Source organism: Mustela lutreola, chromosome 4 (assembly GCF_030435805.1).
Source record: "Mustela lutreola isolate mMusLut2 chromosome 4, mMusLut2.pri, whole genome shotgun sequence".
Taxonomy (NCBI): Eukaryota; Metazoa; Chordata; class Mammalia; order Carnivora; family Mustelidae; genus Mustela; species Mustela lutreola.
Genome location: NC_081293.1, coordinates 58,016,035 through 58,039,674, shown reverse-complemented (window position 1 = coordinate 58,039,674; position 23,640 = coordinate 58,016,035). Strand labels below are relative to the sequence as shown.

The following is a 23,640-nucleotide window of genomic DNA, read 5'->3' as shown; positions in this document are numbered from 1 at the left end:
TTGGAGAGATGGTGACATTTCTTTCCAGGAACACTTTTAGAATTTTTAAAGTTTAAATTTAAGAAGAAATTTAGAAATTAGTAAAAGGTTGCCTTTCTTGTTGCTGTTGTTACTGCTGTTGTCACCAAATCTTGCATCAACAGATAGAACCGGCTAGGGGGAGGGGGCGGCGTCCTCCACGTGCGCGGATGAGGAGCCGCGCGTGCGCCCTGGAGTCGGCAGCCCAAACCCAAGGGCGGGTCCCGGGCTTCTGTTGTCTGAAGTAGGCGGCATAGTACCGACCTACACGCTTCTGAGACCTTTAACTAAGTAACTCAAAAAAGGGGGGGGCAGGGGAGGGCTAGTGCTGAAGGGAGAAAATAATGGTATTTAAAGGTAGAAAGCAGACCTAATTCGCAGAACTTGGTTCTCAAACTACGTCCAATGCTCAACACTTCAAAGACCTGAGACAACTTGGGGCCGGATTTCCTCCAGCAGGGACCCTTGGAGGAAGAATGAGAGAGGGCTGCTTGGGCAGAAGCTCGGGACAGGTGCGACCACAGACAGCGACCCCGAGTCCTCCCGCCTCCCGCCTTTCCGCTCAAAGAGGAGGGGTCAAAGCGACGCGGTCAACTCAGGAAAGCGCCGAAGACGCACGCCCCCGCAGAAACGCAGAAATTTCCCAGAGCGCAGGCCCGCAGCACTGAATGGGATAGGTCTTTGTTTCACAGCTACCTCGATTACCTAATAAGGGAGTGGGCGGGCAAAAATATGGTCGGTGACCAGAAGCCAGGCAACTTTGGGATTTTCGGAGCTCAGCGAAGGGTAGGGTTTCCCAGACCTTCTACTTAAAGTTTACTTAAACTACTTAAGGGAGTTTCTGTTATTTCTCTGTTTCCACGGTATAGTTCATACAATTTGAGCGGTGAACCCTCTGACGCCTCTCTGAACTGGGCTGGGGAGTTTGTAGGCTCCGCCCCTTAGTGGGCTGGACGCGCGTGCGCGCAGTTATTGCACTAAAGTGTCTCTGCGATCGTTTCGCCTCCGTAGCAGCGATGGCCGAGTGGTTAAGGCGTTGGACTTGAAATCCAATGGGGTCTCCCCGCGCAGGTTCGAACCCTGCTCGCTGCGGAAGCCGGCAGCTTCTCTTTTCCTCTTTCAATGTATGCCATTAAATGATAATCGTTACTAACTGCTGCATTTCCTTGCCTGCAAGCTAAATGGCTCACCTACAGAGAAGTCTAAAGTGTTAAAGGAAAGCTAGTAAATGTCAGCTCTGCAAACGTACTGTTTATACTAAAGGGAAAAATCTTGCTTTGTCCTGACCAGCAAGGTAACGGTTTTAGGATCTTTTTCCACAATGTGAAGGAAAGTTGACAAAATACAAATAAAATAAGATAAATATTGGCGCAATTTTGGGGGCTGTCACAGCCCAAAGAAGCTATCACGTTAAAACTGATGGGGGGGGGGGGGGCGCGGTTAAATAGATGATGAGCACAGGGTCATGTATGGAACTGTTGAATCACTATATTTTACACCTGAAACTGATAAAACATTGTATGTTGACTATACTAGAATTAAAACTTAAAAAAAAAAAAAAAAAAAAAAACTGATGGCAAAGCTAATGCTACTACTTCAATCCCAGAATTACCTTTAACAATTCCCCCCCTGCATGAAATGAGAAATAAGAATGTTTAAAAGTTTGACATCTGTACCATGATAGATACATCCACAGAATGGAGCACTGCATGTAGCCACTACAGTGATAGTGACATAAAAAGCCCTTCTCAGTTTTGTCAAATGCAAAATGTTGGACAGATTGAAAAACAATACATATTATGGTCACATTTTCGTTAAACTATTTATAGAATCATTTTTGTGGTAAGAATGGGGAAAAAAGGACTACATGGGGGCTGCAAAGAATCAAAATGTTAGAAGTAATTATTACCTCTGGGTAGTGGAATTTGGGAGGGTTTTAATATTTTTAACGGACACTTTTTTGCTTAACTGAGTTTTCTAAAATTTGTATATTGACCCAATATATTTTGTTTGTTGTATTTTGTATGTTGTAATTTTTTAATAATAAAAAAATATTGTGAGGTTAGTCTTTGAGACCATACACCTCCCCATTCTGCTCCCTTTCACCCGCTTTCACTCCATGCTTTCCAGGTGTTCTCATGACGTTCCCTAACACTTCAATGCTGGGGATAGTTCTCTGTGGTACCTGAAGTAAATTCCACCCCCATAGCCCCCATCCCGTTTGAGACATGGCTGAACATATACATTCACCACATTCACATCCTCAGTCTATCCTCTCTGCCCAATCCTACCTCTTCTGTCCCCACTGAAATCACTTATAAATGATTTTATTAGTGTCCTATCTGGTCTCCTTCCCCCTTAAAGTCAGGATCACATTCAGCTGCAAATAACAGAAAATACAACTCTAGTGACTTAAAAACACGTGGGGCGTGTCTCAAGAAATCTGGGAGTAGGCAAGTCTCAGATGAAACCGGGAACTAGGCTCTTTCCATCTTCTTGTTCTGCCATTTTAATACATGGGCCTCGTTCCCTGCTGGTTGTCTTACCATCCTAAGTTGATTGCTATACCTCCAGAGCTCACAGCTGTATTTAGTTAGGAAAGGGAGAAACAAGAATCCTCGGTTTATGTCTCATTGACTTGAACGGTGAATATGGCAATCACTGATAGCTACAAGGAAGTATCGCTGGCTGTAGAGCTACCCAAATCAAAACTAGAATTTCATTGGTAAGGAAGAAACATCAATGGATAGTGAGTGGACACCTAGCCGAACCTGCCACAACCCTCTAACAGGAAAGCCAAACTTGTAGGCATAAAGCCTTCAAAACAAGTCCCCTGTCCGCTTTCCCAGCCCTCCTTCCCTTCTCTCCCACCTATTTTTGAGTTACTAGCAGGCCTGGCAGCACAGCATGCTAGCTCATGCCTTTGAACCTTTCTACATACTCACATACAATTACCTGGAATACCTTTGTCTTGCCTTCATCCCTCTCCTCTTATTAGGAAAAGAGGGCTGCCCATGATTTGAACTCCCTTTCTATTTGGAGGACTTTCTCTTTTTGAATCCAGGTATGTGACTGCCCCATCCCAAAAGCTGAAAAAGCCATGAATTGGCTTTTCAGGATTGCCTTGGAGCCAGGGAGGCAGACAATCAAACGTGCCCACCTGCAACTTCTAATCTGAGTCATTCATGCAAAGAAACAGAGAGGATAAGGGTTCATGCTGGTGGTGGTGAGCCAAGGCCACGATAACAACAACCTCAGGCATTGCTAACAGCAGCAGCACCGAGGCTGCAACTGGGGTTTGTAGCTGTTGAGCATCACTGACCCTCCTGTCTCTACCAGACTGGTTTTGTGCTGTCATTCTGAAATGATCTTGGATTATGCCTAACAAACTTACTCCTCTCCCATTCTCCAAAAGTGACTTTGCAGCCTTCCTGATAATTCTATGAACTATTCAAAATCCTTAGAGTAGGTCGGTAAGTTGTCTGCTTTCAGCCTCAGTCTTTTTTTCTCTCTCTTCCAAATACCAGGTATCGTTTCCCTCCTCACACCACCAACATGATGGAAACTCATGATTTCTCTTCAGTGTATTACCTTGGGGGTAAAACATTCCTGCAATCCCCCAGGCTGACTCATAAGACCCTTGTGTATTCTCCTATTCCCTATAATAGCAAGGGTCACATTGAAATATTTCTGTCGTTTGTCTGTCTTCCCACTAAGTGCTAATTTCCCTGCAAATATATAAAGGGATTGTGTTTCTCATCGTGATACCCTTGCCTAGCACAGAAAAGGTACTCAATGAATTTGTGATAAAGGACTGAATAAATATAGGAGTAAGCACACAAATCCACAGTCCACCCCAAGAAGACCCCAGAGAAGGGGGATGGAGGAGGTCAACAGCCATTTTCCTTTTGAGAGTCACTGACCTTTGCTTTAGTATGAGATAACAATATATATTGTCCTTCTCTCGGTGTTTTTAATTGAAGAGGAGAGAGAACAGAACCCCAACAACATATCCCTCCTTCCCTTCCCATTGTCTTCCTTTTTCTTATGTCTTTCTCGTCTTCTTTTACTTTTTCTTCCATTCCCTTGTCTTCTAGCCCTGAAAGGGCAGACTGAGTCAGGAAGCAAGCACCTGCAGCACCTTTTCCTCGGTGGGTCAACTCCCATTCCCATCTCCCTGAGAGTGGTTCACTGTCACCCTGGTAACCTCCATGTAACCTGATGTCAGGTCTCTCCATGGCTGAGAATCACGGAAAGGAAAATCCATGGAAGACTTCAGAGGGGACATGTGGAAGAGGTTCTGCCCTCCTCAGAGGAAAGACACTACTTGATTCCTCTTTCCATTTCTCTTTCCATTTCCGTTCCTCCAGAGTCCTCCTGCCCTCCCACCCTCCTGTGCATCCCCTGGAGCCTGCTGTTTCCAATCCAACTTCACAAGATTCATGATCTTGAAGATTGGCCCTACAGTCCCCAACTTTTTCACTGCTTTATGATACAGAGCAATTCTCTGTGCATTGACTTCAGTGTGCCCAGCATTTAAAAAGCATCCCCTTAGAAGGCAGAGGAGGTTATAAATATGACACCAAAGTCTCCTTTTTACCTAAATCTTTCTCAACTCATTTCTATTAATAAAAGATAAATCCTGCAACTTCCCAGAAGCCAAAGGTTTTAAATGTAAATAGACTGCAGTGAATTGTTTGCAAATGCAGAACTCATAATCATCCCTTCCCTTCCAGATCCAGGTTCTTCTCCAAGTTCTTCACCCAGTTTGTGGCATCTCCAGCCTTGGAGCAGGACACACCCACTTGGAATCAGCCTGATACTTCCCATCCTTCACCAAATCTACCTCTACCACCCAGTCTAAACACCACCTCTCACCTCCACCACTTCTCAGCCTCCTATCTTCCACACTTCCTCCCTTCCAATCTGTTGTCCATAAAACAAAATTTTCTTTAAAATGCACGTTTGATCTTATAACCCTCCGCCTTAAAACCCTTCTGGGGATGCCCGTGTACTCTGAACAAAACAGCCTTAAAACCCTTAGCATGAACCCATGTCTTCCAATGATCCAAGCAGCATACCTCTTGGGCTTCTCCCATTCATTGTCTAGCAGATGCACTGTCCTTTCTTTTAGTTCCTTGAAGAGACCTGACTCTCTCAGCTTGGGAATTTTACGCATTCCAGTGTCATCCTCCTCTTAAATTGGTTAGGTCCCCTGCTTACATGATTTCAAACCATTTTATTATATATTTTTTTTCACAACACTTATGAAACTGTGTAATACATTAGAATGAATATTTGCTTGATCTCTCCTTGTGTGTGAACATGTGTGCAGGGTGTCTGTGTGTGTGTGCCTTTAACCACTAGATGTCCTTATCTTGTACTTAGGGGGCCCCATCCCAGAAGCTGAAAAAGCCATGAATTTGCTTTTCAGGATTCCCTTGGAGCCAGGGAGGCAGACAATTGATTGAGGGGCCCTCAATCAATAATTCTGTTGAACAAAATTTGTGGTTGGGAAAGTCAGAGAGCAAGAGGTCTCAGAATATCTGAAGTAGTGGGAGATAAAGTCTCTAATGAGGGTGGATACACTCTGTTTTCCTTCAGCTCTGGGAGATGAATCAAAACTGTGCCCGGAGAGATTTGTGCCCTGACTGCATAGATCAGCAGGAATATCGCACCAGAGCCACCTGATATATTGCAGTACTGTTTAGTGTGATTTATGAAGCTGTTATTTTGTTTTAACACATCATGTTCATTGTAAAGGAGGTTCATCTCCAGAGGTTTCATTAATGGAGGCAGTGCTGTTTACTGAGGCAGCAAAAAAAGGATTGAAAGATAGGGCTGGCAGAGGACTTGTGTAAACTTGTATTCCAAGTCCTTTCCGGTTTTGACAAGCCCCCCAGGTCCACTTTTGGAGATCTTGCTCTCAAGTGTGCCATGTCCCCCAGAACACTGAATCTTAGGCCCTCGCTGCAGACTAGAATGCAGACAACTAATAGAGACAGCTAAGTCTTAGCCCCTGCAGAGTTAGAGAGAGAAGATCTGATATTGGTATTTTGAGATGACGTGTTCTATTTGAAACACTGTTGGAAAAACTTAAAGCCTTCAGCTCTTCTTATAATGACTAGTTTCCTTCCCAGCCTCCATGAAGTTGATCTGTCAAGTTCACCCAAGCTAATAGACTAGATGTCATGTTAAACGAGGTATTTCCACTTCCTTCCCACTGTCCCCAGTATCTACTCATTTGTCTTAGGTCTGGGGACATGCTTTCAGAGATTGGACTCTGAGACCTAAAGACAGGATATGATAGACTTATATGTACCTTCACTGCTTTTGTCTGGCATTGAGCTGCTTGGGAGGCTTGAGAAAGCAAGGCCAGGTCTCCTTTGACATCTCTAGGCCATTCAGAAGACTCCAGGAACAGAGAGCATGGCCCGGGGCGTGGGCTTTATGCTCTTTCTACTTTCTGCTGCCTGAGGTCAGGGGTAAAGAAGAGTCAGGGGTTGGTAAGCTCACTCAGGCACTGAGATTGGCCACACCCCCTACCTGATTAGCTCCTGTCCCACAGTCCCATGGGAGGGATCTTAGAGTCCTTTGTTCCTTGACACCACATTTGTCCCCAAAGACTTTTAGGGACTATGTTTCCCCCCAGACATATTCATATTCATTTAAGATTCTCAGAGTGTTTGTCTAGTGAGGAACTTTAGACACAGTTTACCTGACAACACAAGTCATTCCCAGAGATGGTATCTATGTGAAAGGGACTTAGCTTCCAGATGTGAAGACATATACATCAGTGGAAAGAGACTTAGTGTTTTGAAATAATGTGTGTTAGAATGTTGGAGCACAGAATGCCATGCTTACTTTTCTTTTTCATGCTTACTTTTTGCACATGACTCTCGGGTAGAGATCAGCAAACTTTCTATAAAAGGTCAGCTAGTAAATATTCTTATCTTTGCAGGTCATGTAATTTCTGTTGTGTAACTATTCAACTCTGCCTTTGCAGCATGGAAAAAAGCCATATACAAATGAGTGTGATCATGTTCCAAATAAACTTTATTTCCAAGGGCAGGTAGCAGGCTGGATTTGGCCCAGCGGCCAGAGGACTCACCCCAGTATAATAAAAAGGTCTTTCCAAGTATAATATTAAGATATGATTAACTGTGACACTGTTAAGAGACTAGTTAACATAGCTATAAAATCTTGAGATTTTCATTAACATGAAGATACCAAGAAAAGACATCAATAAAAATACATAAGTCAAAACTGGGAGTGAATGTTTTCTAAGATCATTTTATCTCAATACATCAGAAGAGCCCAGAACCTTCCAGAATCTTCTCCTGTGCATTATGCTCTTATGTTCTACTCACTAAAGAGACTGAAAGGGTGCAGATCCTCTTTCTGTAGTTTGCAACATAGGCTACTGCTCTGAAAAAAATAAATGCTCTATCTGTATCTGCTGTTGCAAACAAAACCGTGAACCTTAGGATGTGATTCGAATATGTATTGGCAGGTTTATTTGTGAAGTATCTTGAGGGAGTGGTAAGAACAAGGGCTTTGAAGTCAGAACCATGAGGCTTCATGAATTTGTGTGTCATCCTTGTGCAGGGTCCATGCTAATCTCCTCTGTTTCATTCCAATTTCAGTATATGTGCTGCTGAAATGAACCCCAGAGCTACCAGATTTCAAATCCAGGCTCCTTCCCTTTCTTGCTGTGTTACTTCAGGCAGGTGACTTAACCTCTCTGAGACCTAATTTCCTTATCTACTAAGTGATAATAATTATTACTCCTACTTCACGGTGCAGGAATAACTGCCATTTTCTGAGCTCCAACCATAGGCCAGGCACTGTGGTAAGTGCTTTACATACATTATCTCCTTTAACCCTCAAAACAGGTCACAACTGGTTTACTGCTGGGGATGGAGGAAGAGATCTCATGCTGTCACTTCCTTTCCTCTTTACCCAGAGCAGGTCCTTCATAAAGGTGTCTGGGATCATCCTGAGGAAGCCCCTGGACAGGAACAAAAGAGGCTATTAATTCATATTACTGGAGTGGAATTTTTTATGCTTTATTGTCTCTCTGAACTAGACTATCTGAACTGAGCAAGTTCCCTGGGAGTTGATGCACAAAGCCGCCCGGAGCTCCTCTGGCCGAGGACGTGTTTAGAACTTTATGAGACCCTTCTCTCAGAGGCATGTCGTTACTTTGACATTCTCTCCTAGCTGGGCTGATTTTTTGTGGGGGTTTTTTTATGTCTTTTGTAGTTCATTATTGGTTTTACAAATATAATTTCCCAGCCTGTGTGACATTCCTTCTTCCAACTCCAATTCATCCCAATTTTTAATTAAATCACATTAACTGCTTATTGAATAGGTAAGATAGTCTCATGGTTCAAATTCATAAGGGCTCCCCCCCCCCCGCCTCCTGCCACCAACGTCTCCTTCCTAGACCACCAATGGCCAGTTTCTCATCTTTTTTTTCTTTATGCACATGCAAGAATATACATAGCTTTTATACAAATGTTAGCACACTACATAAAATGTCTTGAACCTTATTTTGTTATTTTAAAATATATCCTGCACATCTTTCTGTAGAAATAGCTTTCTCATTAAAAATGGCCTCTGCTAACTGAAATGCCCTCAGCAACTAGAGCTCACTGCCTCAGAATAAAAATAACATGATTTATCTAACCAAATCCCTATTTATGACGATCAAAATTATTTCAAATCTTTTGATTTTACAAAAAAAAAAAAAAAAAAAGAAATGCTTCAAAGAAAATCTCGTATCCATGACATTTTTCGAAAACAGGGATCTCAGTCCCAGTCATCTACTGTCATGCAGAATGGAAAGAGAAGAGTCAGCCCTTTGTGCAGATATCAGGAACTGGACACAAGAAATCAGTGGTTGAGCAGTTCTAAAAATATGGTCCAACCTCAATAAAACTGAAAAGGATAACAAATAAAAGTATAAACAAATGCCCTAGAAAGAAAAAAGAAAAAGATGTTCTCCCCTTTGCTAATCTATTCCATTTCTAGGGAAAAACAAGGGCTAAGAATGCCCCAAATGAGGGGCACCTGGGTGGCTCAGCTGTTAAGCATCTGCCTTCAGCTCAGGATCCTAGGATCAACCCCTGCATCAGGCTCCCTGCTCTGTGGGAGGCAAGCTTCTCCCTCTCCCACTACCTCAGCTTGTGTTCCTGGTCTATCTATCTCTCTGTCAAATAAATAAATAAAATCTTTATTTAAAAAGACTTTTTAAAAAGATTTTATTTATTTATTTGATAGACAGAGATCACAAGTAGGCAGAGAGGCAGGCAGAGAGAGAGAGAGGAGGAAGCAGGCTCCCCACTGAGCAGAGAGCTCAATGCAGGGCTCGATCCCAGAACCTTGGGATCAGGGCCTAAGCTGAAGGCAGAGGCTTTAACCCACTGAGCCACCCAGGCACCCTAAATAAATAAAATCTTTTTTTAAAAAATCATCCCAAATGAGTTAGTTCTTGGAAACAGTCTCTTTTCTTCCTACTTCGGTTTCCTCTCTCTGTCCTTCTCTCCATATTCTACCAGAAACTATCGGACTTCATGAATTCTTATTAAGAATTCAAGACGCTTCAATAATAATTCCTGTGACTACAGCCCCTACTGACTCAAATGTTCTTTGGGTGTAGTACTCACTGCCTCTGGTCATAAAAAAGGACAGGAAAAGACTGGATTACAAAGAATGCAGGTCTGGAAACTTCCCTGCAGCATGACAAAGGTTATTTATAAGGCAAGGGAGTGATGGGAGGTCCGTGGGACCCACTCTCGGTTACTACTTCTACTTGAAGAACATTTCAGGGGTGAGATGAAAGACTTGAATTTTTTCAGTACCTACATTAATACAGCACAGTCCCCACTGCTTTGCTGTGCATTCTCTGACGATGCATTCTCATTAGAAACGAATTTATTTCTAAAATGCAAGCAAAGAGCCTCATACACCCTCTTATCTATTGCTTTTCTTGTTCTTTTTGCCATGGAAATTAGCCAATATATCGTTCAGATCTACTTGTGACAATTTGATTTTTGTTTACATTCATCCAGGCTTGAAAAATGACCACTGCTCAGGCAGATTGATGCTTCCTGAGCCACTCTTTTCTAACATGTATTAATATATCAATACCACCTTCAAGTAGTATGTCTTTCTTTTTTTTTTTTTAAGATTTTATTTATTTATCAGAGAGAGGGGGGGAGAGAGCAAGCACAGGCAGACAGAATGGCAGGCAGAGGGAGAGGGAGAAGCAGGCTCCCTGCTGAGCAAGGAGCCCGATGTAGGACTCGATCCCAGGACGCTGGGATCATGACCTGAGCCGAAGGCAGCTGCTTAACCAACTGAGCCACCCAGGCGTCCCAAGTAGTATGTCTTTCTAAATTATCCTTTGTTTCCCCCTCCCCAGTGCTTTTCAAGCTTCATTTAAAAACAAAAACAAAACCCTCTCACCATTTTCTCAAGACTCTCTCTTGAGAGAGGCCCGTTGCTGACTAGGCCATATCTTCATATTTCAATTTTTTTAGTGGCTCTGTTTTATTATCTATTATTATTACTACAGCATTTGAGAATTTTTCATTGGGGTGAATGTTTGGGCACCGGAAAATTACAATAGAAGTTTTCGTCTTTCCAGTGAAACCCCCCCACAGAGCTGTAACATTACCCAGTTACTATTCTTCTATAATGTCACAGATCTGGGGAGAGCTAGTCACTTTCTAAAAATGATAAAAGTATCAAAACACTTTTATCTGTTTTAAAATGTATGTTTTATGCTTCTATCTTCATGCAAGAAGATGTTAGTTGAAAATACTTTCCATACAATGTTCCTTCTTCGAGTTAAGTATATGACAGTTCCCTTATGCTTTCCACATATTTGAAAATGCTTTCAAAGGGGCACCTGCACCCCAGTGTTCATGGCAGCAATGTCCACAATGCCAAACTGTGGAAAGAGCCCAGAGGTCCATCAACAGATGAATGGATAAAGAAAATGTGGCCCATATAAAGAATGGAATATTAGCCATCAAAAAGAATGAAATCTTCCTGTTTATATCGACATGGGTGGAACTGGAAGGTATTATGCTGAGCAAAATAAGTCAATCAAAGAAAGACAATTATCATGTGGTTTCACTTATATGTGCAATATAAGAAATAGTGCAGAGGATCAAAGGAGAAGGGAGGGGAAACTGAATAGGAAGAAATCAGAAAGGGAGACAAACCGTGAGAGACTGTTAGCTATAAAAAACAGTGTTGCTGGTGGGGAGATGGCTGGGCAGATGGGGTAACTGGGTGATGGGCATTCAGGAGGGCATGTAATTTGGTGAGCACTGGGTGTTATATGCAACTGATGAATTACTGACATCACATCTGAAACTAATGATATACTATATGTTGACTAGTTGAATTTAAGTTAAAAAAATAAATAAAATGTAGGTTTGGGGTACCTGGCTGGCTCAGTCAGTGAAGCATGCGACTCTTGATTTCAGGGCTATGAGTTTGAGCCCCACGTTGGGGGTGGAGACTACTTAAACATAAATAAATAAATCTTTTAAAAATAAATAAATAAGTACAATGTAGGTTTTATTATTATTCAGGTGTGGGAGGTCAACAGATCAGAAGACTGCCACTGAAAGAAAGCGTATTACTCACTGTTCCCAGAACAATTTACAAAGGTAAGGAGAAAGTCCAGGAAAACCACAAGGGGACAGAAAAGCTTTTACCATTCCCAAGAGGGGAAGGAGCAGCCACCGGGACCCAGAAGAAACATTCTGAAAAGAAGAGCAGTGACCTCCCTTTAGGGGACACAAGTAGTGCAAGGTGATCCTGCAGGGGGATAACTGTCCCTCGTCATTCTTCTGTCCCCTCTGTTCCCTGCCTGGGCCTCCCCCATTGACCAAATGTAACTGGTCAGCCTCTGCAGCTGAGGACAGCAGAGGGTGGGTCTGAGGGACCAACACAGATAGCCAGAACTCTGCCTTATATAAAACTTGGGAAGCACACTGTGGAGATGGAGAGGCCAAGAAACAACCAGGTCTTGAGTCTTTTTTGCACCATCACAGCAACCAGCAAATGCTTTTTGGGTGGATCTTTCTACTACTATTAGCCCAAAGCTGCCATCTTGTGGCCATCTGAGGAATAATGGTGACTCTACCTTAAAGATTTGAAGGAAAACTTCTTGAGGGCCATGCAAATACACTGCTGGGAGAAAAAAAAGCTTTACATTTCATTGTCATAACTTCCATAAACTTTTAGTCTGGGTAGAACATACTCTGAATTATTTTGAAAGTGGAATAGAAAAGATTCTACTCAAAGAAGCATAGAAATTTAGAGTAAAAACAATCCTGAAAACCACCATATAGCGAAACAGCCAGGCAGTTTGTAAAACCAGTCCAACAACATGCCTGTCTTAATGTATCACTCTGCTAAAATCGCTGTATAACAGATTATACATTCTTCACATGGTTACTTTGCATCACGAAATTTTCCTTATTTCCGAAATGGAAACACTCCTAAGGAAAAAATCTCATTCCATAGGCACTGCAGAAACCAACCTATATGTGTTTGAAGTGCTTTTTCTGGCTCATTTTTCTTCAGGGCTTCAACTGTACATGCATATCTGCAGTTCTGATGTCTTCCCTTGAGCAAAGAAAAATCCTTCTTCGAAGGCCTTGTTAAACACCGATAGTACTCCTCTGCCTCTTTCTTGTTTCCTCTCTGAAACCAATTGTAAGGCTTAACTCTCATCACTAAAAAGCACGAAACTTTTAACACAGTCCAAAAAAAAAAAAATCTACCCCAGGCGAGCACGTTAGTTATCCTCAGCACAGTTTTGGGCATTGTACCAAATGTATTTCTAACGTCAAACACAGTGAGGTGGAGCCTCTGGAAGGGGAGAAAGGATGAGGGAGACTGATCCCAAAGAAGATATGGAAGAGAGGGACCTGGCAGAGTCCAAAGAGTTAAAATAGTTACATGCAGACAAATGGCTTCTTCTGTATCTCTCCGAAAGGGAAATTCTGCCACATTTTTTTTTTTTAAAGATTTTATTTGTTCACTTAGAGAAAGAGCACTCACAGGGGCAGGGGTAGTGGGAGAGTGGATAGAAGAAGCAGACTGCCCTGCTGAGCAGGAAGCCCCACCCAGGGCTTGATCCCAAGACCCTGAGCGGAAAGGAAGTCGCTTAACCGACTGAGCCACCCAGGCACCCCTCTACCACCCATTTTACAGATTTACCATAAATACAGTGTTGTTGTGACAGGTTACTTCTGTCGTGCATCTACTAAGTGAGAAGCCAGGGACTTGGCATGGGGATCCAGTGGTGAACAAAACAGTCCCTGCCTCAAGGAGCTCACAATCCTGTGGCAGTGACAGAGGGTAACCAGGGACAAATGGGATGATGCCTGGTACAGTAGGAGCAGGTTGGTTCAGGTGGAAAAGGAGCACCTGAGCCAGTGTGAGGTAGATAAGGAAGGTTTCCTGGTGTAGGCCAAGCCCCTCACTTTATTGAGAAGTTATTCGTTTCCATGGACTATCATAACAAAGAGTCACAAGTTGGGTGACTTGTCCCAACAAAAATTTATTCCCCCACAGTTCTGGAGGCTAGAAATCAGGGTGTAAGCTGGATCATGTTCCATCCAAAGGCTAGAAAGGAGAATTCTTCCTTGCTTCTTCCTAGCTTCTGGTGTTGGCCATCAGTCCTTGACATTCCTTGGCTTGCCCCTGTATCACTCCAGGCTCCGCTTCTGCCAGTCACAAGGCATTCCCCTGTGTGTCTCTGTCCAAACCCCACTCTTTCTTCCCATCTTTATGGACATGTAATTGATATACAACATTGCATAAAGTAAAGGTGTACTATGTGTTGCTATCTTACACCTGTATGTGGCAAAATGCTTACCGCCAGTGGTGATGGCTAACACCTCCATCATGTAACATAATTGCCATTTCTTATTTGTGATGAGAACCTTGAAGATCTACTCTCTTAACAACTGTCAAGTATACAATACAGTATTATTAACTATAATTACCGGCTATATATTAGAGTCTCCCGAACTTATTTGTCTCATAACTGGAAGTTTGTACCTTGTGACCAACATCCCATTTCTCCCACCCCCACCCCCAGCCCCTGGTAAATGCTATTCTACTCTTGTTTCTATGCGTTCAGCTTTTTTGGATTCCACATATGAATTATATCATACAGTATTTGTCTTTCTTTGTCTGACTTATTTCACTTAGAATAATACCCTCAAGTTTCATCCATGTTGTTGTAAACGGCAGGATTTCCTTCACTTTTATGGCTGAATAATATTCCCATGTGTGTGCATGGGTGTGCATGTGTGTGTGCCTGTGTTTGTGTGTGTGTGTATCATAACTTCTTTTTCCAGTCATCTGTTGACAGTCATCTGGCATATCTTGGCATATCTTGGCTGTTGTGAATCATCTTGCAATAAACATAGGAGTGCATAAAGATACAAATTTGAAAAACTGTCTATTCAGTTCCCTTGCCCATTTTTCATAGGATTATTTCTGTTAGGACACCTGGGTGGCTTAGTCAGTTAAGCATATGCCCTTGGCTCAGGTCATGATCCCAGAGTCACTAATCGGGCTCCTTGCTCAGCAAGGAGCCTACTTCTTCCTCTATCTGCAGCCCACCCTCTCTCTCTCTCATGTCCTCTCTCTCTCTCATGTCCTCTCTCTCTCTCTCTGACAAATAAATAAATAAATAAATAAAATCTTTATTTTAAAAAAAGGATCATTTGAGGTTTTTGCTATTGAGTTGTATGAGTTCTTTATATATTTCGAATATTAACTCACTATTGGGAATTGACTTGCAAATATTTTCTCCCATTCTGTAGGTCATATTTTCATTTTATTGATTCTTTTGCTGAGCAGAACCTTTTTAGTTTGATATAGTTCCAGTTATTATTTTTGGCTCCATTGCCTATGTTTGGTGTCCTATCCAAAATAAACCATTGCCAAGACCAATGTTAAGGAGTTTTCTTCCTATATTCTCTTTTAGGAGTTTCACAGTTGAAGATCTTATGTTTAAATCTTTAATTTATTTCGACTTCATTTTTGTGAGTGTGTAAGACAGAGATATCATTTCATTCTTTTGCATGCAGTCATCCGGTTTTCCCAACACCGATTATTAAGAATTACTCCTTCCCCCTCATGGCTTCCTTGTCAAATATTAGTTGACCATGTAAGTTTTCCTCTTCTTATAAAAATACACCAATCATATTGGATTAGGACCAACCCTATCATTTTAGCTTGATATCATGTGGAAAGTCCCTATTTTCCAAATAAGGTCATATTCAGTTGTTCTAAGAGTTAAGACTTTAACACACATCTTTTTGTGGGTTTGGGGGTGGTTGTTTTTACAGATTTTATTTATTAATTTGACAGAGAGAGACACAGAGAGAGAGGGAACACAAACGGGTTAATGGGAGAGGGAGAAACAGTCTTCCCATTGAGCAGGGAGCCCGACACAGGGCTCCATCCCAGGACCTTGGGATCATGACCTGAGCTGAAGGCAGACGATTAACAACTGAGCCACACAGGCGCCCCTAACACATCTTTTTGAAGGACTCAATTCAACCAATATCATGCAGTATTTCAAACATAATACATATGCAAACATATGCAGAAATAGAGTCTGGTGTAATGAACCCTATGTAGCTATTTCCTGGGTTCAACAATTATAAATACACAGCCAGTCTTGTCTCATCTGAATCTCATCCACTCTCTCTCCTCCTATATTATTTTCAAGCAAACCTCAGACTTCTTATAATTTCATCCAAAAATATCTGATGCATCTCTAAAAATAAGAACTTATTTCAACACAACCATAATATCATTATCATACCTAAAAATATCAATTATTAATATCCAGTTAGTGTTGAAATTTCCAATCATCTCTCAAGTTTTCTCAGTGTTTTTCAACACTAAGTTTGAATCAGGATTCAAATAAGTTTCTCAGAGCCATTGACATTTAAACCACCTTCCTAAGAGGTGAGTTAACAATCTCAGCATCTTTATTCTCCTTCTGATTAGTTGAGCACTGGATGATTTTGAATATATAAAGGGAACTCTGAATTTTAAATGGATGGAGGGAGATCTAGGCAGGGGAGTAGAGGGAATGAAAAGACAGTAGGGGGTGGGAGAAGATTCAAAAGGAAGATTTAGATTCAGGGGACACAAGACTGTGGTAAGAAGAGCCTGAGGGTAGAGGCAAGTGGCCCAAATGGTGGTGGGAAGTGGCTACCCGACAGACTATGAGAACAGAGAACTCTGGTAAATAACTTTTTATATCTTACACATCAGCTATCCAGAAGTTTTCTCCTTCCGAACAAACCAAGCATTGTCAAGTCTCCAAGGTGCTCCTCCCACTAAAAAATACTCTCTCCCACTCCTATCTCAGCTCTTCACTGTGTAAAACTCCTGCACATCCTTCAAAACCCAACTCAAATGTCCACACACGTGTGAAGACCTGTCTGACCTCTCCCACGTCAAAGTTGATTCACTCCTTTATTTACCACTCTGCAGGGCTTTGGACACACCACTACTGGGGCATCCCACAAATTACACTATCTTTTCCTCAATTCATGTCTGAGTATCCCACTAAGCACTGGGCTGTCTGAGGCAGAGAGACAATGTTAGTTCATCTTTGTATCCTCAGTTCCCAGCACAGAGCATATAGCAAATGCTTACCGAAGGAAAGGACAATTAGAGGATGAGAAAGAAAAGAACAAAAGGAAAGAGAAAGCAAAGATGGAATCAAAAGAAGAGAAGAAATGATAGAGACAATAAAGGATGATATACATAAGGCAAACAATTGATCTTGGCAAGGCAGAACCACACAGCTTGATTTTCAGGCCACAACACCAAGGTCAAATCAGGTGTTTGGTAATACTGAATCAGGTGTTTGTTTAGTAATCAAAATTTAAGACCCACATAAAAATCCAGATTTCTACCTCCTTAAACAAAAATAAAACTGTCTAGGATAGCCAGAGCCTAACCTCTTTCATGGTAACCATCGGCTGGAACCTGCTTTCCCAGTTTACAGAGTCCCCAGTATTCCCAATGGTAATCCCAGCACAGAGGTTGAGTATCACTGGCCAATGACCACTGTGTTTATGTTCATTGTTCTCTTATAATTGACACACTTCACTCATTTACTTCACCTGCCTGGCTTTTTTAAACATTAGTTTGTCATCCTTATCCCAGGCAATTTGCTCCATCTAGATGCTCTGTGCCTACAAAAAAAAAAAAAAAAAAAAAGCCCTGGAATAATTATTCTAGAGCTGCACCATCCAATAGAACTTTCTAAGATGATAGAAAAGTTCTGTGATCTATACTGTCCAATAGTAACCACTAGCCACATGTGGCAGGTGAGCATGTGAAACATGGCTAGTGTGACTAATGAACTGCATCTCTAATATTATTTCATTTTAACTAATTTAATTTTCATTGAAAGAGCCACCTAAGGCTAGTGGCTACTGTATTAGAAATACAGTTCTAGGGCAATGCTTCTCAAGATTTAACATGCATAGAAATACCTGGGGATCTTGTTAAAATGCAGATTGCAACTTAGCATATCAGACTGGGCTCTGGATTCATGTCTAATAAGTTCCCAGGTGATGCTGATGATTCTGGGCTTTAGACCACACTTTGGGGAGCAAAGTTCTAAAACAGTATTGCTCAAACTTCAGCATCCATAAGGATCCCATGGAGATTCCAGAGAGAATCCAAACAGAGTCCTGGGCCTTATCCCTCATGGATTCTAACTCCGTAGATCTAAGTAGGGCTCCCACAATTTGCCTTTGTAGGAAGTTCCTGAGTGATGCTGGAGCACCATTCTAAAGTTTGAGAAGGTGCTGGAAAAAAAGTTTTAGTCACTCTCTTTCTTTCCCAATGGCTACTATTAATAGTTAATATTTTAGTGGTTAATATTTGTGTCCTACATCAAGGTATTTACTATCCCATTTTACTGATGAGGAAACTGAAGCACAAGGACGTTAGTGAACTTGCCCAAGGTGATACTGATGGTTAAGTCCTCTCTGCAGAGATACCGCTTAACCACATATCTTCACCAAGGATGAAATCACTGTGGATGTCTGCCAATGTCGAGTCCTTGCCTTGATGCATAGATCCCTGATTCCTTGACTTTAGACCAGAAGAGGAAAATTAAAACCAGAACAGTCTGGTTTGGGTTCACAATTTTCCTGGGTTCATTTCACTTCCTGGTACAATGAGTTTTATGTCTTCTCATTTTATAAGAGAGGAAATAGGCTCAAAGAAATAAAAGTAAAGAACTTGCCTCAGGCCATATAGCCAATCACTTCTCTTTAAGTATTATCTGATGAACAACCTTCACATCTGCATTTTTTTCTCCCACATCAGGTTTTATTTCTAAAATTTTCTTTTTCTTTTTTTTTTTTTTTTTTGAGATTGTACTGATTAATTTGTCAGAGAGAGAGAAAGAGAGCACAAAAGGGGGGTGGTGATGCGTGAAGAAGCAGACTCCCTGCTGAGCAAGAAGCCCGATTTGGGACTCTGGGATCATGACCTGAGTGAAGGCAGATGCCCAACCAACTGAGCCACCTAGATGTTACTATTTCTAAATTTTTGAGTGTCACATTTTTATTGTTTAAGCAGTGATGGAATTTCTAAACCAGCATTTTTAGCTGGCTGCTGCTGGTGGAGACACATAATTCTTCCCCCTACACATCCCCCACCCTGATGGACTCTCTTGTCCTCATCTGCCTAGGTGATCCCTGCTGAGCAGGAGTCTACTTCTCTCTCTCTCAATCTCTCCCCCTCCTCATCCCTCCCCTCCCCACTGCTCATGCTCTCTCAAAAATAAAAAATAAAATCTTAAAAAAAAAAAATCAAGGAAGAACAAGTTATCAGAAGGATGGAGAAGACACATCCTCTATCTCTGCTTTCCCTGTCCTCACTAGTCCTCGACTTCTAAACCACACACTCCCTCTCGGGCCCACACCTATGGGGCCAATGGAGGCCCGAAGCGGGCCAGCTCTGGACCTGGTCGTGGGCAGAGACCTTGTGTTCTACAAAGGGGAGATTCCAGCCACAGGCAGAAGAAACTGGATCTGAGAGCTCAAGTGATTTTTCCCTATATCCCACACGTTAGAACAAGAGAAAGACCTAGTTCTCCGTAAACCTAACCTAGCTTCCACTATGAAAACATTCATGCGGGGCAGCTAATTAATACAAGAAACTGTCCAAGCGAAAATAAAGAAATGAAAGACCCTGGATGGGAGGAGAAAGGATGAGAATGAGCTGCCTGCTGCAGAATTTTCTCTCGCAATGAGGGTGAGATGACATAGGCAACTGAGAAGTAATAATGCTGCAGACACAGCCATACTGATGCATATCACAAAACCTGAAATTGAAGGGAACTGAAGCCTTTCATTGTGACACATTTCATCATTTTCTCAGTAATTGCATCAGTTTTATAATTTCTTCCATCACTGACTCCCCAGTGGTCCTGGCATCTCCTCATCCCCACTGTGGAGGTGGCGGGTAATGGTGTTTGCCTCCAGGAAATTAAAGACCCCTCTCGGTAACTGCATTAGTCATCGGCACTTGCTGCTGTGATTGATCTCGTAACCACCATCAGATCTGGGCCCAGAAAGGATATGAAAATTCATAAGCAGGAAAACAATGTTATCTTCTTCTTATCCAGCTCGCTTTTTACAAGAAATAGCTTCAAGACTTTTTGCATTTCTAATTTGCTCATCCAGGGACATATTTTTGACAGGCAGGGTTCTTCTATTCACTCGGGACTAGAAACTGTTCGGGATCCCAGGAAATTGTGGATTCTGTCTGGGTTTTTCAGAGTTGCTCTGTTGAGTTGCCTGTTGCTTAAAGGAGCAACAATATTTCACAATTACATTTCAGCATCTCAGGACACCCAGAAAGCAGGAAGCTTTAACACTGATAAAACACTCTGTTCTCCCCCTGGCTCCATGAGAAGTTACTGGAAGAAAAGTGTACTCTGGTTTTATTATTGTTTTATATCTTGGTCACCCCCTGATATCAGGGATCTGGGAAGGTTTTGGTAAGTTGTTCCATAAACACAGTGCTTCAAGCTGAGTTACTCAACAAATATGGCCTAGACTTAAAAAGCAAAAAACCAAAAAACAATCAAACAAAAAAAAAACCTGCAGGCAACAATCCCAATGAACAAACACTATTTTCTGGGTTTTCCAATCCAATGACCCTAAGATCTTTAAAACTTGCCAAATTGCATCAGCTGTTTGTTTAAGAATATGGTAATCAAATCTGAAGTGGACGTAAGTACTCTTTGATCCATTCCGGTGCTAACTTTTTACCCTACCAGTGTACTTCACATGCAAGAAATATTATGTGCAAAGCTATTCATTGTAGTGTTATAAAAAAATGTAAATAACCTTGGAAGGTATCAAATAGAATAGTGGACAAGTTAAATAAACTGTGTGGTTCATCCACACCATGGAATGTTATAAAGCACCTACAAAGAACAAGTTAGCACTAATGCACTAAAAAGGAAAAAGCTCCAAGATACAGCAACTGAAAAAATGAAGGCGTGCGGCACTGTAAATAGTACGCTACCATCTATGCAAAGAAGAGAAATACAGGTGCGCTGGGTGCCTCAGTCGGTTAAGCGTCTGCCTCAGCTCAAGTCATGACCCTGCGGTCCCCAGATGGAGCTCTGAGTCAGGTTCCCCCTTCAAAAGGGAGTCTGCCTTTCTCTCTCCCTCTGCCCCTCCCCACTGCTCGTGCGCTCTCTCGCTCTCTCTCTCAAATAAATAAAAATTTAAAAATTTTTTTTCAGTGTTTCAAAATTCATTGTTTATGCACCATACCCAGTGCTCCCCCTCCAAAACCCTCAGTTTGTTTCTGAGTCAAATAAATAAAATCTAAAAAAAAGAAGAAAAGAAAAGAAATACTTGTATGTGTGTAAATGCACAAGATATCCAAGAAAAGACATGCAAGAAATGATGCTTCTGAGATAGAGGAGTGGTCCAGGGAACAGAGGCCACACTTCTGTTATTTGTTACAGTAACAGAGTGGCTGGCTGGCTCACTCCTTAGAGCATACCTACTTAATAATATAGTAGGAATAGTAAATAACACACAGGGATTACTATGTGCCAGGAATATTCTAAACACAACACATTCTTTAAACTAATTCGATATGCTTCTGTTAACTATAAAACATTCATGTGCCTGTCTTATTTCACTAGATTATTAGCTACTTGAGAACATAAACATGACTTAAGGATTTTTATATCTTAGACAAATGCTAGCACAATATCACATAATAATGTTTTAAAGAAATGTGTCTTGTTCATTATCATTCACTCATTCATTCAATATCATTCGATATCAAATATGAGAGAATCAAATTATCTTCATCATTTAGATCTGACTTAAGAACTCAATAATAAGGCACCTGGGTGGCTCAGTTGATTGAGCAACTGCCTTTGGCTCAGGTCATGATCCCGGAGTCGCAAAATCGAGTCCCGCATTGGGCTCCCAGCTCCATGGGGAGTCAGCTTCTCCCTCTGATCTTATCCCTGCTCATGCTCTCTCTGTCAAATAAATACATAAAATCTTTTTTTAAAAAAAGAACTCAATAATAAAATTCTTTTCATCATCAGTTTGCTATGTCATGAAGTTAAGCCATAACCCAAAAATAAATGGCTTTGAAAATGTGCTGTTGTACATACGTGTGACCATAGTTGCTAGACACACTGGAGAATTCAAACAAATTATTGAAAAAAACTTGTCCAGGTTTCGCCTTATTTTTCATTCAAAGAGAAAAACTACATTATCAAAGCACAGTTTCCTCCCTTTATAAACTTTGGTTTCAGAAAAGTATGTAAGTATTTAAGAATAAAAGGTGTCCTGCTAAGTTACAAGAGAGCAAGTACAGGAAGTGCTATATAGAGCGTGACCCATCATAAACTCACAATCTAGTGGAGCTATTTCTCATTTCTTACTTGGAGGTTTCAGGCCATCATGGGAGAGAAGAGTGAACAAGAGCTGTTCTCAATCTTGTCAACAACTGGGAAGTGCATCCGTAATAAAAACGAAGTGGACTGCAGGAGTGGGAGCGGTTTGCCCCTCGACAAGCGCTCAAAGTCATCTGTGCTGTAAATCAGTCTGGTGGAAAACAGGGGGAAAAATTAAAAACCTGATTCTTAGATTCAAAAATTCCCTTGTTCAGTCTAGTATTTGTTTGAGGGCTCACCTGGGCCACACAAGCCTTATGACAGGCAACTGTAGCCCAAAAGTTCATTTTATTAACTTAACGTGCTCTATTTCTTCACCCTCCAGGAAGTATCTGGTGAGCTGCTAAGGCTGCCGAGGCTGACCTCCACCGCTGGAGGTCACTCCACCTCACCGCACTGCGGCCTGGTGCTCTCTGACTGCTTCCTGACCTTCTACCAGACCCAGCGGCACCCCAACCAGGCCTTCCCTGAGACCCCCCAATCTCAGGAGAAGAGCCCAATGTCCAGCCCAGTTGAGCTTGAGATTTATTTCTCTTCACACCAATTCCCACACAGGTCCTTTGTCTTTTTTTTTTTTTTAATGAGTGGGGAAGGGCAGAGGAAGAGGGAAAATTGTAAGCAGTCTCCACCCCCCAGCAAATAGTCCAGAGCAGGGCTCAATCCTACAACCCTGAGATAATGACCTGAGCCAAAATCAAGAGTCAGTTGCTTAAACAGTTGAGCCAACCCAGGCGCCCCTGGTCCTTAGTCTTTTAATGTTCTTTGAATAAAAACTTTATTTTCCAATAAAATTTAAAACGTGCCTTAAAAAATTACTCTGTTTCTATTTTGAAGCAAAAATTTGCAGTATGGTAACAATGCCAAATCACACTTTACTGAAATGGTAAAATTTTAATAGAAATAATTCTCTAAACAGCTGGCTTTGATTTTTATTTGACAAAAGGTAAAAATTCAAATAAAATTAAGGGAACAAACACGAAATTGTATTTGCTTTAAAAAAAAAAAAAAGTTTCATCCAAGAAAAAGGAAAAACAAAGTTTTCCTTTATACTAAATTGTATAACCCCAAAACTCATATGCTGAAGTCCTAATCCTCCTCACCTTAGAATGTAACCTTATTTGGAAATAAGTTCTTTAAAGAGGTGAATGTGTTGAAAGAAAACTGTAGAGTGGGGCCCTAATCCCATATGACTGCTATCCTCATAAGAGGAGGCAGAAATACCGGGGGTGTTTGTGCACACAGAAAGGTCATGTGAGGACACACTGAGAAGGCAGCAAGCCAAGAAGAGAGGGCTCAGAAAAAAGAACAAGCCTGCAGGGACCTTTGGATGGCTCAGTGGGTTAAAGCCTCTGCCTTCAGCTCAGGTCATGATCCCAGGGTCCTGGGATGGAGTCCAGCAACAAGCTCTCTGTTGAGCAGGTAGCCTGCTTCTCCCTCTCCCTCTGCATGCCACTCCCCTAACTGTGCTCTCCCACAATAAAATCTCAAAAAACAAGCAAACAAACAAATTTTTTTAAAAACCTGCAGATAACTTGATCTTGGATTTTTAGCTCCAGAACTGTGAGAAACATTATTTAAACCACCCA

At 41.7% G+C, this 23,640-nt stretch overlaps 1 long non-coding RNA gene and 2 other non-coding genes across 3 annotated transcripts; 2 read left to right on the top strand and 1 right to left on the bottom strand.

Annotated features, from left to right (window-relative positions):
* Positions 1-741: 741 nt before the first annotated feature.
* LOC131830328 (uncharacterized) lies at positions 742-22,840 on the top strand. Its single transcript, XR_009353110.1, has 3 exons — positions 742-804; positions 11,631-11,708; positions 22,380-22,840. It is a non-coding gene; the product is annotated as an uncharacterized LOC131830328 (long non-coding RNA).
* TRNAS-UGA (transfer RNA serine (anticodon UGA)) lies at positions 1,029-1,110 on the top strand. Its single transcript has one exon. It is a non-coding gene; the product is annotated as a tRNA-Ser (tRNA).
* On the bottom strand, positions 7,582-7,686 carry LOC131830946 (U6 spliceosomal RNA). Its single transcript, XR_009353477.1, has one exon. It is a non-coding gene; the product is annotated as a U6 spliceosomal RNA (small nuclear RNA).
* Positions 22,841-23,640: the final 800 nt, after the last annotated feature.